Source organism: Atractosteus spatula, chromosome 12 (genome assembly GCF_055471065.1).
Source record: "Atractosteus spatula isolate fAtrSpa1 chromosome 12, fAtrSpa1.hap1, whole genome shotgun sequence".
NCBI classification, from domain to species: Eukaryota; Metazoa; Chordata; class Actinopteri; order Semionotiformes; family Lepisosteidae; genus Atractosteus; species Atractosteus spatula.
The window spans coordinates 15,877,209-15,894,799 of NC_142717.1; the positions used below are offsets into that span (position 1 = coordinate 15,877,209).

General features: G+C 36.9%; 1 protein-coding gene across 1 annotated transcript in view; it reads left to right on the forward strand.

The window, feature by feature from the left end:
* Positions 1 to 265: 265 nt before the first annotated feature.
* chn2 (chimerin 2) overlaps positions 266 to 17,591 on the forward strand; it is a 146,642-nt gene continuing 129,316 nt past the window's right edge. Inside the window, exon 1 of the mRNA XM_088929789.1 lies at positions 266 to 302. The gene's annotated coding sequence lies outside the window, so the exon portion shown is untranslated. The remainder of the gene's footprint in view (positions 303 to 17,591) is intronic.

Here is a 17,591-nt window from a genome sequence, read left to right on the forward strand (position 1 = left end):
TAATAACGAAAGCAGGGTGACTTGGATATTAGTAGGCTAGCTCAAGCATGCGAGTGCTTAGCCGAGTAATATGATCAAAAAGAACAAGAAAAAATAAACGAGAATTAAATCTACACACATTTAAAAACAAGCGGTGTTCCAAACGGGTGACTGAATTGGGTACAACAGAGGGAAGTGAAATGGACTGCGAATATAAATCCATTATCAGCCGCATCTGGATCGTCTGCATTTAATTTATATAACGGAACTAACGATGGCAGCATCAAGTAACTCCAGTTTGTCTGGTTCTTCTATGTCCTCTGGTGAGTAGCCTCTTCAGAACAAACCATTTTGTATTTTGAGAAGTTTAACACTTTAATGAAATTATCAGAAAATATGTAATAGTATGAAAGTGATAATACTTATGATCCCACCTTATCGTGAACCAAAAAAACTTGAATCTGAATCATACCAGAAGATAGTGGGAAATACAGGTTTACGTAATATTTCGAATGCCGTTTATTGAATAATTGATTGAGTGCCTTGCGTGTTATAAATTTTAAAATATTTTCTAAAATGATAAGCGGTAGCATGATTTTATAAAGTTCTATACTGCATCCTTAACGCCTAGCTGGTGCAGTGGGTGGTTATTAAGCTGAATAATTTTGTAATGAACATGACTCCAGGGGTGTGTTTCCCAAATTAAATCCATCAGACCGGTAGGATCACCACACAATCCGTTTTGTGTTTCTGTGTTTTTGGGGCGGTTCAGAATTCAACACCGGGTTGCTTGGAACCTTTTCTCTGAAAGGATTACTGCGCGTTCTGTTCAGTTATACACTACATGCGAATCATGACGAAGTGAGCTGTGTTTTTTAGTACCAATTAAACATTAAGGAGGGATTGATAAACAGGCTTGTCTGTTTAAACGTCTAGGGCATCTGTCTTCAATAGATAAGTAACACAATTGCAGCTACAAGATAGTGTGATCAAAAGATAATAAACATTATACAACCCTGTGCAGTTCTCTGTAAAAGTATTTTCATTTTCAAAAAGCCTTTTCATTAAAGGCTTCCTGGACCGTTTTAATCGTTATATCCCCCCAACAAACCGCAATAATATACGAAGCTGTTAGATAAAAACCAAAGAAGCAGTAGATAAAATATGCTCTGCCTGGAGAACATTTTCTTTGTCGACGATTTGTCCAAAAAGGTTTATAACAGAATAATTAACATGAAAACAAAGAGCACAGATGGTTGTAATATCTACTCTGCCATTACAGGTATGTTACTTGTAAAATGTCATGTACTTAATGTTGTCGTATATGTGCTGCAGGTTGTTAGCCACATAGCCTCGCATAACCACGCGTTGAAGACTGTTGTATCTGTTTTGACGTTTTTGTGGCCACCAAATACTTTGAAGATATTTGAAGTCTTACATGTTCGAGATGGGGAGCCGCACTAATTTAAGCTTTTGTGTTTTAAGAGGTCAGTTTAGCATCATATCTAGTTAACAACTTAGGCTACATGGAAGTTGCATTATGTACTGTACGTTAATGAGTTCGTTATTGAAAAATAACTTAAACTTTAAAAAAACAGTTTTGATTATGGATTAATGTTTTATATTATTATAAACATTAATGTTAATAGTATATAGTACATAGTAGAAAAATAGCAATAAGATATGATTCTATGACCAATAAGGCTGATTTATCAAATTTTTATATGTTAAAAGGGTTATAAATATTGCATATATTCTTTATGTAGTTCGTTGCTATCTAGTTAAAATATTGCAGACATTGGAATTAAAGGTCTGCTATAATATCTTAACATATTGAAAAACATAAATATTGCATTGATTCCATGATAAATTAGAACTTTTAAGAGGGATCTATTAGTGCCAGGTCATACGTATCCTATCATTCTTAAGATATCCGAGAATAAATTACTTCTTTGACAAGGACAAAAAAAATTAAATTCGGTTTTAATGAGGTCTAATAAATTAGTGAAAGACATAATTCATTATTAAGTACTTTATAGGTAGTGGACAAAATGGAAACACCTGTGTAGATGATTGACACCAAGTACTGTATATTGAAAGCAAGAGATTCCATACAGGTGTAATTCATGTGATGGTTAAGCAAGTAATGTCCCAGCATGCTTAGTGTTATGTATAGAAATGCCTGGTTTCCTTTCAGTGACTCTGAATAGGGGTAATTTTTGGGGTGTGTTGGGCAGGGGTTTCAGTGACCAAGATAAACTTTACTTACAGTATGTACCTACAGTATAACCGTCTGTTGCTGCCGGCACATCAGGGGTGTACGAGCTTCATTCTGTGCAAATCCCTCGGTCATTACAATAGTTTAAAATGCATCATGTCAATTGATGTAATTCAATTGGCGTTTACCCCTCTTTTTGCACGTTTCTGAGTGAAAGTGCCTAGGGCCTAAGATCACCAAAATCTGTATAGGACGTGATTCCTTCAGTGTATACTGAGACCAGGGTACACCCTAACAATCTCCTTGATATCTGCTGTACCTTATTCTGTAACACAACTGTTTTTACATTGCCTGCAGACTTATATTTTTATGAAACCAAGATAGAATTTGGACTTAAGTGGAAAAGACCAGCTATTAATGTTCCAGCTTTGTGACATATAGCCCATCTCACATGTTCCTGGGTGTTTCTATGTTTAAGAGACTAAGGGCCTTCTGGACCTTATACCATCTGTAAACCCTCTGTACATATTATTCAGGGTTACACTTTGAAGGTCATTTCTCAGTCGAACTGCATTCAAAAAAGGCTACCAATGTGACACAATTAAATACAGCATTGTTGGCTATGGTTTGTGATTTTTGTGCTTCTCCTGGCATATCTTCCTGACATTGGTTCTGGTTTGGTATTGACACCTTACAGTATACTTGAAAACATGCTTTAGAACACCTAAACATAATGGGTGAGTTTCCTCCTTGTAAACCTTTTTGATGACATTGTTCCCATCCTCATTACTTCGCCAGTGTATAATTTGTCTCTCGACTATTATGTTTAAAGATGAGAGATTGTAAACAAGTACAATGTGGATAGCTCCGTCTACTATTAAATTAATTTAACCTGTGGTTTAGAAAAGTATATTCCAAACCTGACGACAAAATTTAAAGAAATAATTATATTGTGTGTTGTCATTGAAAAGAATAATAAGGCATCAGTACCAGTGAGAGAATTTAAATGAACCAGTACTCATGTGTGTCTGACCTAAAAGGTTGAGAAGTATACAATTAGCTACTGTATTAAGCAAAGTTGTGGTTATCTATCTGCCTAGAATTCCAGAGGTCAAGGTGCCTTCTCTCCCTTATTGCCTTGAGATCAGCTAAAGTTTCAAAGATAAGCAAAATTCCATAGGATTAACAAGAAGTTTCATCACAAGTATAAATATTATTTTTTCACATATGTTTTATTGTTTTTGAAGGGATCTTGAAGGGAGCCAATAATTTTGGCACCTATGTTTTTCAGGTAAAACAGCATTACTTGTTTACAATTGAATCCTGAAATGAAAACATGTTTTAGAAAAAAAAGAAGTATTTCCCTAACATATGAATATTAATTATCTCATTATCTTTGTGGTTTATTTTGGACTTTTTACTTCATATTTATCAAGGGGTGCCAAGAATTCCAGAGTCCACTATATATATATAGTGCACAGTATAGTTAAGTGCAATTTAAGTACACTATCCTTGTAAATGGCATTAAAGTAGGTTTATTGCTACATTTAGAACTTCTTTACTCTTCCTAATAAATTATTTTTAAATTGTTTTAAAGAAAAAAATACAATGATTGCATGTTGCGATCATGTCCTGCACAGTGTCCTGCGCCTAGTGGTTGTCCTGGGAAACCATCTAATTTTTACGAAGGCTCACTGAGTAATTCAGATTTACTTCAGGGGACCTACATTTTTTTCCTGTAATTAACAACTCTCTATTTAAAGCCAGAGCCCCGCTTCAATGGGGCTCCATCTTTGTCTTTTCGCCCCCATCCTGTTTCCCTGTCTGCACTTATTTTTCTCTTTTCCTGGTTTTATTTTTTGCCAGTCCTGTCTGTTCTGGTCTGCACTCTGATTCCCCTGTAGTGATCGCAGCAGTCTCGCTGGGTGGTCATCTCACCCTGGATCCTGAAGCCTGTCTGCATTTCTGCCTGTGGTTCTTGATGCCAAGATACCGCTCTGAAGTCGAATGTCCTATTCTGCCCTGGAAGCCCAGTTTGGGATTTCGCTCTGTAGCCGAGGCTGCTCAAATCTGTGATGGGCTGTCTTGCCAGGGTAGGCTGTCTTGCCCGGGCTAAACGCTGACCACCTGCTTCTTGTTGTTGAGGCAGTCTGATCACAGTCTGCTCAGATTACTGCTGTCTACTTTCCCCCTGCTCCAGATGTCTGCAACCTACTCGGACCCGATATTCTCCGGTCTGCTTGTACCCTGCCCCGGATCATGGCAGCCTTCTCGTAATCTACTCCAGACATCTGCAACTTATTTAGATCTTGACCCAGATACACTCTGTCCTGCTCGCACTTTGCCCTGGATCTAGGCAGCCTGCTCACACCTGGCTCCAGTATACATGGACCTGCTCACATCCTGTCCCGGATCATGGCAGCCTACTCGTACTCCGCTCCAGACCTCTGCAACCTGCTCGGACCCTGTCTCCAGATCCAACAGCCTTTTTGGACCCTGTCCCTGATCACCGCAACCTTGAGGACTGGTCTGTACAGAGGCTTTGTCTGTGCAGTTGCCTCACCTCTTTGCCCACAGCCCAGTTCTGTTCCCCGTTTTTGCCCTGTCCCTTTTCGCTTTTTCTGTTCCCTGTCTTTTTCTGGCTACTCTTCTGGCTCTTCTTCGGGGCAGCTTCCTTCCTTGGTTCAGGGCTCTGTCCCTTTGCTCACATTCTTTGTTCTCGGGCTGTCTGGGTTCTGCTCTGTCCTGTTCTCCCTGTTTTTCCAGTCTCCTCTCAGTGTCCCAGCAGAGCACTCTGTTCTGTCCTGGGGAGCCAGGCATCCTGTATCCGATCTGTCTGGAGAGCATTTCTGTTAGCCAGGCCTCCCTGAGGATTCTTGTTTCCAGGCTCTGACTGGGACTGCTCCTGGCCGCTGTACTGACTCAGGGCTCTGAGAGTTGAGAGGGTTGTTGGGACGAGTCCTTGCCGCCCGTCCTTGAAGATATCTTCCCCAGTGAGTCTAGAGGACAATTCCGATCACATCCATGCATCTCTGTCAGAGAGAGCACCTGGGAGACCGTATTGACATGGTCTGGCTGCGCCTTGAATCACCAGCTCCTGGGCCCTCTGACTAGATCACTGTGAGGGGGTTACCTGCCTCGCCTGCTCAGTGAGACCCCTCCTCTCAGTGGAGTCCCAGGGAGCATCTCAGCTGCACTCCGAGGAGACTTCTTTTCTGTCCTGTGCATCGGCCAGGGAGTGTGCTGGCCTGCTCTGCTGCCTACCTGGAGGACTGCCTCCGAGACCCATGCAGGTCCATTTCCTGGTGGGGGCTCGGTTGCTGGTCCTGTCTTGGAGCTGAGGATACCAGATTCCGGTTGACGGGCTGGGTTGAGCGGTCTAAGTAGGGGCTGGCATTTCTGTGTCAGTCTCTCTCTCTCTCTGGACGCCAGGATGCAGACACCTAGCATTCCCTGGACGCTGCTCTGCACCTGGTTTTCTTTCTGTCCTTCTGTTCTCACTTTCCCTTTCTGCCAGAGCATCCTAACCCTCAATTAGTTCTACTTCTCTCAGGTCCTTTGTGCATGGGCTCTTATGCGTCACACCCACGTGGCAGTCTCCTGCCGTGTCATAACATTGCAGTTACAGTTTTGTTGAATGTAGAAAGTCTCAGTATTTAAATCAACAAATGTAACATCTCAGCATATGTTTTATAAATGTGTTATTTTAAAAACCTATTATTGCTGTAAGCTAAGCATTGCATGCCACTAGCATTCTGTGGGAATTTTTTAAAAATCTTTTTCTTAATCTCCGTAAAAGAATTAATTCAAAACATGTATGGGAGAAAATTTTCTAGCTATAGTTTGTGAAACGTGCATTGCTCCTATTAGGTGTTATAGACCAATATACAACAGTGTTTTCTGCATTAGTTAAATATGATAAGAATAAAACAGTTACTTTAGTAGTTAAAGTAGGTAGCTAGGAACAAGTAAAGGTTTATGTTGGTTCCATGCTGAAAAGAGAAGAAAAGAAACACAATATTTCAGCTGTGGAGCCTCCTTTGGTGACACCCTAAGTTACTGAATATCCATTGACTGAAAAATTGTTGAGTTGATATTGTAACACCTGCCTACCCATGAGAAAGTTGACAAAATTTAACCTGTTTTAAACGGGATCAAGTCATTATACCCCAAGATGAATTACATACAGATGCAGCCATTCAAAATGCATGGTAAATCTCCGTACTGCGCGAAATTATCCGCAGTCTAGCACGTTATACCGCAGTACGTGATTGTCTGGCTAAAATGGCCAACAGGCGGCACTCGTGGTGGATTGGTTGTTAGTGAAACGGTTGCTTAGTTTAATCTCTTTACTGTGCATGTTTAAATTTGCTTAATATTGAATAATAATATGTAAATGTACAACTAAAGGGAAATTTTGGTAGCTGATCACAAAAATAACAGGAGCATAACGTCTCTGAACGTCATAAATTATATTAATTTAGGAATATAAGCATATTATGTAAGCAGTATATGGCTGGTATTGGTACACACCAGTACTTTCTTCATAAAGATTTTAAGCATCAGTCTTTCATTTGGTTACTTACTGTGGGTTATATTGGAAAAGTTTTTACATGCTCCTTCTGACTACATTAAGTTGATATACTTTATAAAAAGTTATAATGTTTTAACATTTTCTATGAATACTTGCGCTCGTTATCGCAGTAAGAAAATGCTTACGTTTTAGAATTTGATTAATAGGGCATATAATATGGAATCGCGTATCTAAAAAAATTAATAACGATATTAATTTAAGGATCTAAATATATGTATTTATATAGCTGGTAGTATTACTGTAATCCACTTTCTTTGTAAGCACATTTTATTTTTTATTTGACTCATTCACACATGATGAAGTAATATGTACACTATATTAAAGTTTTTTGTATATATATTATAACATATTCAATGTTAACTTATATTAATAATGAAATAAAAATGTGAATTAGCAAACATGAATACTGATCAACCGGTTTAATTCAAAACACTATTCGGTGGGGCGATTTTATAGACGCCTCAAGCCTTCAAACAAAATTGTATATATTGTTATTAGAATCGAGAATAACAATGCGGTATTAAAAATAGGAAGTGTTTGTCTATGTATACAGTGGTGTGAAAAAGTGTTTGCCCCCTTCCTGATTTCTTATTTTTTTGCATGTTTGTCACACTGAAATGTTTCAGATCATCAAACAAATTGAAATATTAGACAAAGATAACACAAGTAAACACAAAATGCAGTTTTTAAATGAAGGTTTTTATTATTAAGGGGAAAAAAAAATCCAAACCTACATGGCCCTGTGTGAAAAAGTGATTGCCCCCCCTGTTAAAACATAAATCAACTGTGGTTTATCACATCTTTGGAAAGCTGAGTTCAATTTCTCTAGCCACACCCAGGCCTGATTACTGCCACACCTGTTCTCAATCAAGAAATCACTTAAATAGGACCTGCCTGACAAAGTGAAGTAGACCAAAAGATCCTCAAAAGCTAGACATCATGCTGCGATCCAAAGAGATTCAGGAACAAATGAGAAACAGAGTAATTGAGATTTATCAGTCTGGAAAAGGTTATAAAGCCATTTCTAAAGCTTTGGGACTCCAGCGAACCACAGTGAGAGCCATTATCCACAAATGGCGAAAACATGGAACAGTGGTGAACCTTCCCAGGAGTGGCCGGCCGACCAAAATTACCCCAAGAGCGCAGCGACGACTCATCCAAGAGGTCAGAAAAAACCCCACAACAACATCCAAAGAACTGCAGGCTTCACTTGCCTCAGTTAAGGTCAGTGTTCATGACCATAAGAAAGAGACTGGGCAAAAATGGCCTGCATGGCAGAGTTCCAAGACGAAAACCACTGCTGAGCAAAAAGAACATAAAGGCTCGTCTCAGTTTTGCCAGAAAACATCTTGATGATCCCCAAGACTTTTGGGAAAATACTCTGTGGACTGACGAGACAAAAGTTGAACTTTTTGGAAGGTGTGTGTCCCATTACATCTGGTGTAAAAGTAACACAGCATTTCAGAAAAGGAACATCATACCAACAGTAAAATATGGTGGTGGTAGTGTGATGGTCTGGGGCTGTTTTGCTGCTTCAGGACCTGGAAGACTTGCTGTGGTAAATGGAACCATGAATTCTGCTGTCTGCCAAAAAATCCTGAAGGAGAATGTCTGGCCATCTGTTCGTGACCTCAAGCTGAAGCACACTTGGGTTCTGCAGCAGGACAATGATCCAAAACACACCAGCAAGTCCCTCTGAATGGCTTAAGAAAAACAAAATGAAGACTTTGGAGTGGCCTAGTCAAAGTCCTGACCTGAATCCGATTGAGATGTTGTGGCATGACCTTAAAAAAGCAGTTAAGGCTCGAAAACCCTCCAATGTGGCTGAATTACAACAATTCTGCAAAGATGAGTGGGCCAGAATTCCTCCACAGCGCTGTAAAAGACTCATTGCCAGTTATCGCAAACGCTTGATTGCAGTTGTTGCTGCTAAGGGTGGCCCAACCAGTTATTAGGTTTAGGGGGCAATCACTTTTTCACACAGGGCCATGTAGGTTTGGATTTTTTTTCCCTTAATAATAAAAACCTTCATTTAAACACTGCATTTTGTGTTTACTTGTGTTATCTTTGTCTAATATTTCAATTTGTTTGATGATCTGAAACATTTCAGTGTGACAAACATGCAAAAAAATAAGAAATCAGGAAGGGGGCAAACATTTTTTCACACCACTGTATGTCAGAAATCCATTGGTTTGTTCAATGATGTGAGAAACATAACCTGACTTTGAATGTGAAAAAACCTAAAGAAATCGTGTTCAGATGTAAGGTTAAGATAAGAACACTAACCCATCACATCTATTGCACGTGCATAACTCATTACATATTACACATACAGTACATAGTTTGTTACAGCATACTGTAAATGGTTTATGCTGACTTGCATTGGATTTACCCTTGCAATGTGTTTGCATTAACTACTTTAATAGATAAGGTAACAAATGAATATTAGTATTGATCTAATCTACATTTTGGAACCCTAAAATGTCTTCCAGAGATTAGAAATTGATATTCAGAATTAATAATATGAAAGGGATCTAATATATTTTTTCTGCCTGTCTAATCATGGACTATTTAACTATTTCATTGTGCAATACAACTTTTTTGTGTACTGTTCTGTTCTAGTTTGTTCTGTGTGTGTTCTGGACTGTGAGTAACTCTTCTTAGTGCACTTCTCACTGTACTGATTGTATTATATGTATTGTATTATTATTATTGTATCATTTGTTACACTGTTGCTGTGCTGTCTGTGTTAAGCTTCTGTTGCACATGGGATCAATAAAGTATCTATGTGTAATAAAAAAAACATGTTTTTTATGGCCAGCAGCCATATCCACCTGTAAGGCTCTTTGAGTGGAGTGTCCAGAAAAGTGCTATATAAGTGTAAGCAATTATTATTATTTATTATTATTAACATATAGACATGCAAGTCTCTTTGTTTCAGAGGCCTACATTCTACAGGTCCAGAAACAAAAAATGCAGGCCCTATAACCTGAAATCCTATACAGTACCTAAACAGGGCACAAACAGAAGAAAATCTTGCATCCTAAATAAAGGAATATGACTTAACAATAAATCTCATTTCCTACAGCCTCCATGCTCAAAAGTGAATGGAGAAAAAGTGAATGTGCTCTCTAAACAAGGAGAGAACATTTCAAGTCTGAGGATTCCATGATAAATGAAAACATCTTAAATCTCTTAAATACAGTAAGGTTAAGATGCCAGAATCTGACCTCTTGAATGGAACAGCTAAGAGGAAGAGGAAGGTGATGGTCTTGCTCCATCTCTCTGTATCCTATCTTTGTCTCTCTTTTTTGCTTCCTTCCTCTGTTCCTTCTGTTCATTTCTTTGGTCCTGAAGGTTCTATTGATTTACTTTGAAGTTAATTTACTGAAATAATCACCAGAACATCTTTTTTGATCATCAGTATTTACCTCTGTCTCAGCTCGTCTACAGCTAGACATACAGTACACCTCTAATTCTACCCATTGCTCCCAGACTCTCTGTTTAGGTCTTGAGTAGTACAATAATATGTGAACTGCAACAATAACAATATAACAATTATTAACAACAATGTAACAATGTATTCTGTGTAATAATGGAAATATTGTGCAATCCATCGGTTTGCACCATAAGGCATTTGAGGAAAGAAAAGCAAGCCAGATTATATTTGACTTCCTTCCGTAATTGAAATAATGATGTTGAAAGTTAAATTATAGCAGATGTAAAAGTATTGAAAACATAATGGAAAGAAGAACAAAATGTGTGACTGCTTAAACAGTGTACAGAAGTCTGTGTTTTTCATTAAGCTAGACATACTATAATTTGAGCTAAATTCAGTGAACAAATGAATGTAAAATTTGTGTTGCAGGTGAGGTAGGGATACTGTACTGTTTGTGATAGAATTGTAAAACTACATTTTATGTACTGGTGTCATATTGGGAATGGTGTTCTAAATATTAAACTTATCTTTTTGATTTTGTGGGATTTTTGAAAGTATCACATTCTTAGAAACAGAATGCACTTGCATACTTTTCTCCAACAATACTGTACCAAGTTTTCCCTCCTTTATTGTGATACCTATTGCCTAATCATTAATTTGGCACCTCAGTGCCTGCTTTCTTCTCCACTGTTCCTATATAGCTATGATATATTAAAGATGTTTAAAGATGTTCCGATGTATTTGTTTGGCATTGCATTGAGGTAAAATGTGACATTTGGTGTGCTAGAACCTCATATGGCTTAACAAGACATGCCATAGTTCAGGGTCCTTTGGATAGAATACTAACCTCTGTGAAAAAGTTGAGGAATTGCTGTTTTGCAAATACTGTGTCATCTTTTATTTATTTAATCATCTAAATCAGCTTCTGCTCGTGAAAGAGCTTGTGCAGTGTAATGGGAAAAGGCTAAACCACAATTCAGTAGACTAAAATGTAAGCTAACCCCCTTATTCTAATACTTTAACCAAATATAATTATTATACTAGGCTAAAAAGAAAAAAATATCACTCTATGCATATGAATGTTTAGAATAATATAGTGTATGGATTTTGAAAACTGATTAAATATTTATAGCATTACATTAATTGATTGTTCATTCATGACTGACCATGACATACTAATAATTCACTGTTAGTTTGGACTGATAATGAGGTGAAGTAACCTGTCAAGGACTGACAGGAAGGAATCAATATGCTCTGTTTATCATATGAATGCAAGATGAATTAAGTTATACTATTGGTGCTTTACTCACCTTGTTTGAGCTCCTTGAATGCTTTTGGGATGAGCAGGGTTTTGCAAGAGGAATGAGACAGAATCCCACAAAAATGGCAGCCACAAACTGGTGCAAAGCATGTGTCACTGATGTGTAGTCTGTACGAGACTGTGTGACTACAGTATATGAGCCTACTGTGGTATGAGCCTTCCACCTTAATAGATCTTCTGCTGATCAACCATATGAATGGTAACTCTTAATCCAAATTAAGAATTAAATTATTTCATCTCTGTTCCTTAAAATGTCAGTGCACCAGCTACAAAACATTACATTTTTTATATTAAATTTCTTTTTTTAAAAGATTGCTCTAGCTACATGTATGTGTGTATCTGAACAGCATGGGACCACACAGTTATAATATTGCATTTAAAGTATATTCTTTCAGTTAAATTCTTCAATGGAGGTTTGTAAGCATAAGAATCAGCATTTTTAAAATCTGGTTTGTTTGAGGTATTAGCTAGAATCATCAAATTAATTTGAGCAAAACAACTCAGGGCTATTTTAACTTCAGTGTACTAACAGCATGTCAGTTAAGAAACATCTTGCAATCTATTTTAAACAATGCTGCATGACAGCAAGTTACACAATTACATGCTAAACTTGCTTTATATTTTTAAAGATGACTTTCTAAAAATAAATGGATTAATTCTGTCAAAACCATTTCTGATTTTCACAATTAAAACCACAAATATAGATATGAATATGAACAAAATGCTGCAGGTGCTGTTTTGACATATATAGTTGAGAAAGTTACTGAAAAACCTGTTAATTTCTATTGGAGGACTTTTTTTAATTAGAGACTAACTCACATTGTGTGAACAGCAAGTACAGAAATTGGGCTTAAATAATTCAAAATTTAAAAGGATAAAAAAAATGTTCCAAATAATTTCTTTTTCTTGATGCCTGAAACTAAATACATATCAGTCCAAAGTAGATCATTATAAACCACATACAGCAATAGGGTCTTGCAAAATTGTTCACTCCCTTCCAATAATGTCTCATTTTATTTAATTACAAATGGGCTGTATAATATTTTTAAATCAATATCATAATAATCAAAACTTGAGTGCTCAGAAGGAACAGTTGTATGGGTAAAATAAATTAAATTTCAACCAAAGCAACAATGTGAGTGCATGTGCTGTAGTTTCTAGTGTGCTCTCATTTACTTTATCTAAGCAAAATAAAGATTAATTGAATAGATTGTACTTGATGTGCCCTGAAATCTGTCATAATGTGTGCAATTTATCAAGATACATATAAAATATGAGTCCTTTATCTTATGTATTAATACATTTGTCTGAAAACTATTGTGTTTTTATAAAGTTTTTTCTAATTTTTAATACCTTCTATTCCAAGCCCTTTTGAGTTTTCTGTTCCTGTAAACTTAACTTGGACTTGAAATTTGTGCTGGATTTGTTATCCTTAAGGTGGAGTGTTTTGTAAAGATTTTGTGTTTATCTGTATACTGAATTCAGTCTGCTGGCACACTTTGATGGCAAACATTTCTTGAAATCTGAGAACAAAGCTGTCGTAGTTTCAGTTCATATGTCAGTTTGTGATTGTTGGCTGTTCATTTAGAATCCATATAGTTTGTTTCCTTTTTATGGCAACCTACTGTTACACCAGTATTTTTATGCAGCAGAGTTTCTTAAAGCATGCTTCACAATTTCGTATTAAAAACATAGAACTTCTTTTTCTTTTAAATAGTGGCCTTTCATCTTCCTTTCAACATGATTTCTTTGAAAGCCTTTTGAAAAGCAATAGTCACAGTTTGTACATAGCTTCTGTTAAAGCATAAAGTGCTCTTACTGGAGGCTGAGTGCTATTTTATGTTTCACCAGGTGCATGGTCAAAACAGACAGACATATGCCAAGGCAAGCTGAAAGAATCATAAAGTCAGTTCTTCCCCTAGGGCCTGAAATTACAAAGAAGAAATGGTCTTTAAACAAGTATTGCAAATGAATCAAATTGAATCTTTTCAGGTCCTGGTTTGCAAAGTACATATGCACATATGCTTGTGACATTTAATTGGATTTAATTTATGCAGTTCATCCTGTGAGTAATGCTCTGGATTTAATGAAACTACAGTATGACAAACATTTAAATCAAATTTAGTTCTAAACAGAAATTCACTAACAAAACCTAGAATTAAATTTACTGAAAGGTGTTTTAGTCACAGCAAATCTGTCTTAACCTGCATGGATGAGGGGCAGAAGATAGAAATGGGTTGGAGGGCAAAAGACATATGTCCGGGAGTATTTAGAATTATTTATGTGAAGAAATTACATCAGGATTGATTACAAATTACTGACAGCTAAGGTTGATTGAATCTGACTATTGTCATCCCTTCTGAACCTTCGCTGTAAACTCAGTTTTATTAGGTGGAATATTCTGGTTTATTTTATTGTGGACAACATTAAAAGTGAATGATAGTGTACTGTGTTCTTAAATAGATTTACTTTTAAAAAACATGTGAAACTTACACACAACATTCATTTAACTTGAAAATGAGCAGCCATTACACACTAGCAGCAAATTAGGTGGAGAAGTGAGAAATTACTATAAGCCAAATAAGCCAAAAGTGGACTTTCATCAAGAACACTGTGTTAACATTACTCTTATGGTAATATGGGATCTTTAAGGATCAGAACAACAGAATGGTTTAAAGTCTCATTTGAAGTACAGGAAAGAACTATCAGCATTTAAGTAGCATTTTTCTTTGTAATGGTGCATAGCCCAACAGGCTATGAGGTGAGCCACCTGTCAGTGTTAAATTCCTCTAGATTATGTGACAGACATACAGATCTAGCCATTCAAATTGCACGGAGTATGCCATATTATACCACATTTTAATTGAATTATAATAATAGTATCCGGAAGCACCTTGTAAAACCTTGTAAAACCGCCAGCTTGACGTCTCCTGTACAGCATTTGAGCTGTCGCCAGAAAATGCCTGGTTTCGAATCCCGGTCACTGCAGAGGGACAATCTTTTTCCAATTAAGAATTTAAGTTGTATACTTTTTAGACTTTTAATAATTTGAAACGGTGTATTACAGCATGTTAATCATTAAACATTAAAATGTCGGTATATTTTATAAAAGCAAGATTGCTCAGTTGGACAGAAGTACACAACCTTCCACCTTCATCATAAATATTTTAATTATGCATAAATATTTTATGTATCAAAGTCTTTAACTTGGTAATTTACATGGGTTCTGGCTTTAACGTGCTTGTTCTAACATTATTAAGCTTATATTTTGTACTTTATAAAAAGTTATAATGTTTTATCCTTTTCCAAGAATATGTAGTAAGAACACTACTTGCTGTAATTGTAAAAAGATAAATGTTGTAGTGATTTAACATCACTTGATAGCTATATTAATATGGAATCGTGTAACCAAGCAGCTAAAGTATCACAAGTGGATGTTTTGGAAACATTCTTACATCCGTTTCTTTTATAAAAAGTTTTATAAAAACTTTTATTGTCCTTGTAGTGGTAATGGACAAAGCACAGCACCCAATGGTTCAAAACGCTATCAGAGTATTACTTTCCGTTTGTTTCTTATAAAATGAATACATAAAATAGTCCACGATTATAGCTTGTTGTTGGCTCTGGCGTGAATTTGTGTATCTTGATAAATTAAGTGATGATATTGTGATTAAGGATTTCTTCGCGAAATTCTTTAAGTTAAACAAAGGAGGGAAGAAGGGTTATTTTTACAATTGGCACGCCGAGATTCTGACTGATTCAATTCCCCTCATTTAGCTAAAACGGATACAGAAATCATGCAGTAGTTACAGTAAAAGAACAAGTAATAGGTTGTGAGCTGAAGCCCTCACACCTGAAGAAGGCTTCACAGCTGAAACATTGTGTTTTCTCTCTTCTGTTTTCAGCATGGAATAAACCTATAACTTGTTCCTTTGCAGACTACGCATGCTGATGCAGCTACCCACCTGAAGAAGTTACAGTATATGTATTGGAAGGCGCTGTGTTTATTAAAAGACAGTCCGACTCAAACAAGTGTTGTACAGTGATATAGACGTGGGTAATGTCATCCCCGTTATACAATGTGCTTATTGTGCAAATCCTGCTAAACTAAAAATAAGACACAAGAAGAGGATTATTGGACAATGTTGTGAGGCTCTGGTGGAATTTCTCTGTAAACTGAAGAGTTGTAGAGGAGACACGTTGTGTATCACTTCTTTTTACACTTGTAAGAAAATTCCAATGTTAATGAGACCCGGAAGATATTATTAATAACCTTTTAAATCTGAATCTGTTAACTGTACTTCACACCTGCATGTCAAGATCATAGTTTCAAAATAAAAAAAAAAACATCAAACCATTGATTGGATGAGGACGTCATGATTGGTTTGCAAGGATGTGAAACGTGACAATTTGTTACAGTTACCATCAGGAGAAAAAAAAAGTTAATTTTTGTATTTATTTGTGGCTGCTGCAGTGGCTTGCAATGGCTGGATAGTTAACACTTCCCAAATGCTTTTTTAAGTCTGTCAATGGGGGGAAGGGGGGAAAGGGGGACTCCGAGGTATGCTGGGCAAACGTTCAAAGTCAAATTCTTCCACAAGGGGGGTACCTTTAAAGCGGAGATGACGGCACCGAAATTTTTTGGCGCGCCCTCATTTTAAAGCCCTGGCCAAATACGAAGACAGTACGTACAGTTATAATTCAAACTGAATTAAAAACTACACATCACAGTTAACATGGCAGTGCTTGTGATCCTTGCGATTAACCAACGAAACAGGGAGAAAATCAGTTACATGACTTTGGGGCTGAGTTTCAAAAGCTTTACCTATCAGCAACAAAGCAAAATTTACACGGTATGCTACCTCAAACTTTCAGTTGCAAAACTGTGTATGTTGCTTAAGCCTATTTGGCTTTTTAGTTATGGAGGTGGGAAGACGCCCTCCCTCCCCTTCCCTCTGGGTGCCTGACTTGTCACCATCTTTAGCCGTTTGAATCGCAAAGTAGAGACCCTTACGAAAAAACGTTAATCCCAGCTACAATACAAATATATTTTTGTGGTAAGGGGGAGCAAAATATCAGTATTTACTGCTAGTAATCAGTGTAAGATTTATAGTTGAAATCTGAGAATAAATATAAAGTTAAAATCTCGACAAACAGAGCGATGTAGGAAATGCACACTTTTTCTGCAACAGAAATACACATAGAAAATAAATCCTTTCTGACATTTCAAATCAGTTTCGATCAAGGTCTCCAAAACGAACAGGAAAAAGAGCATATTCAGAGAGCAATTAACATTGTGTTTATGTATAGTAAGTGATTAGATTTATGAGCAATCTAATTTCTTATTCGTTTAAACGGTGACATCGCACCAGAGACAGCACTATCTCTGTTTTTCATAGACGTTCAGCAAAGGGTGAATGAGAGAAGTCATGTCTTGTGCAGTTTTTTGGTGTTGAACAATAACAGTTGTAGGACAAGAAACAAAAGAAAGAGAAAACAAGCTTTTTGAGGCTAAAACTAAAATTCAGTCTACAAATTAAGGCAAATGAAAATATAGGACGTTAAAGTGCTAGAGGTGTAAATAAATGTAAAAATACAAAAATACACATGAGCAAAAAGTTTTAGAAATGGAGCAGGTGTTACTTTGAAATAACCAAACAGAAAAAAAGCCATGACTAGACATAGTGCAGAAGAGGGATGCAGGAACACTTGCAAAAGCTTAGATGTACAAAAAAATCACAGAAAGGTGTGTGTTACATAAGAACATGCAAACATGAAACAGATTTGGCAGAGAGTGAGGGGCTTGAATAATCAGGTGCATTTCTGGCAGGGGGGGTATGAAGGTTTGATGGGACAGAGTCGGAAAATTAGCACACATAAAAAACAACAATTCTGTCAAAGAGCCTTATATGAATTAATAGCAAACATGGTTTCATGGAGGGCTTCTCCGATAGTTGGGCATTCAGGAAGATTACCAGGCAAAAGGATTTGTAAATATATTTTGTTAAAGCAGGTCAGTTTTTTGCAACACATAAAATAC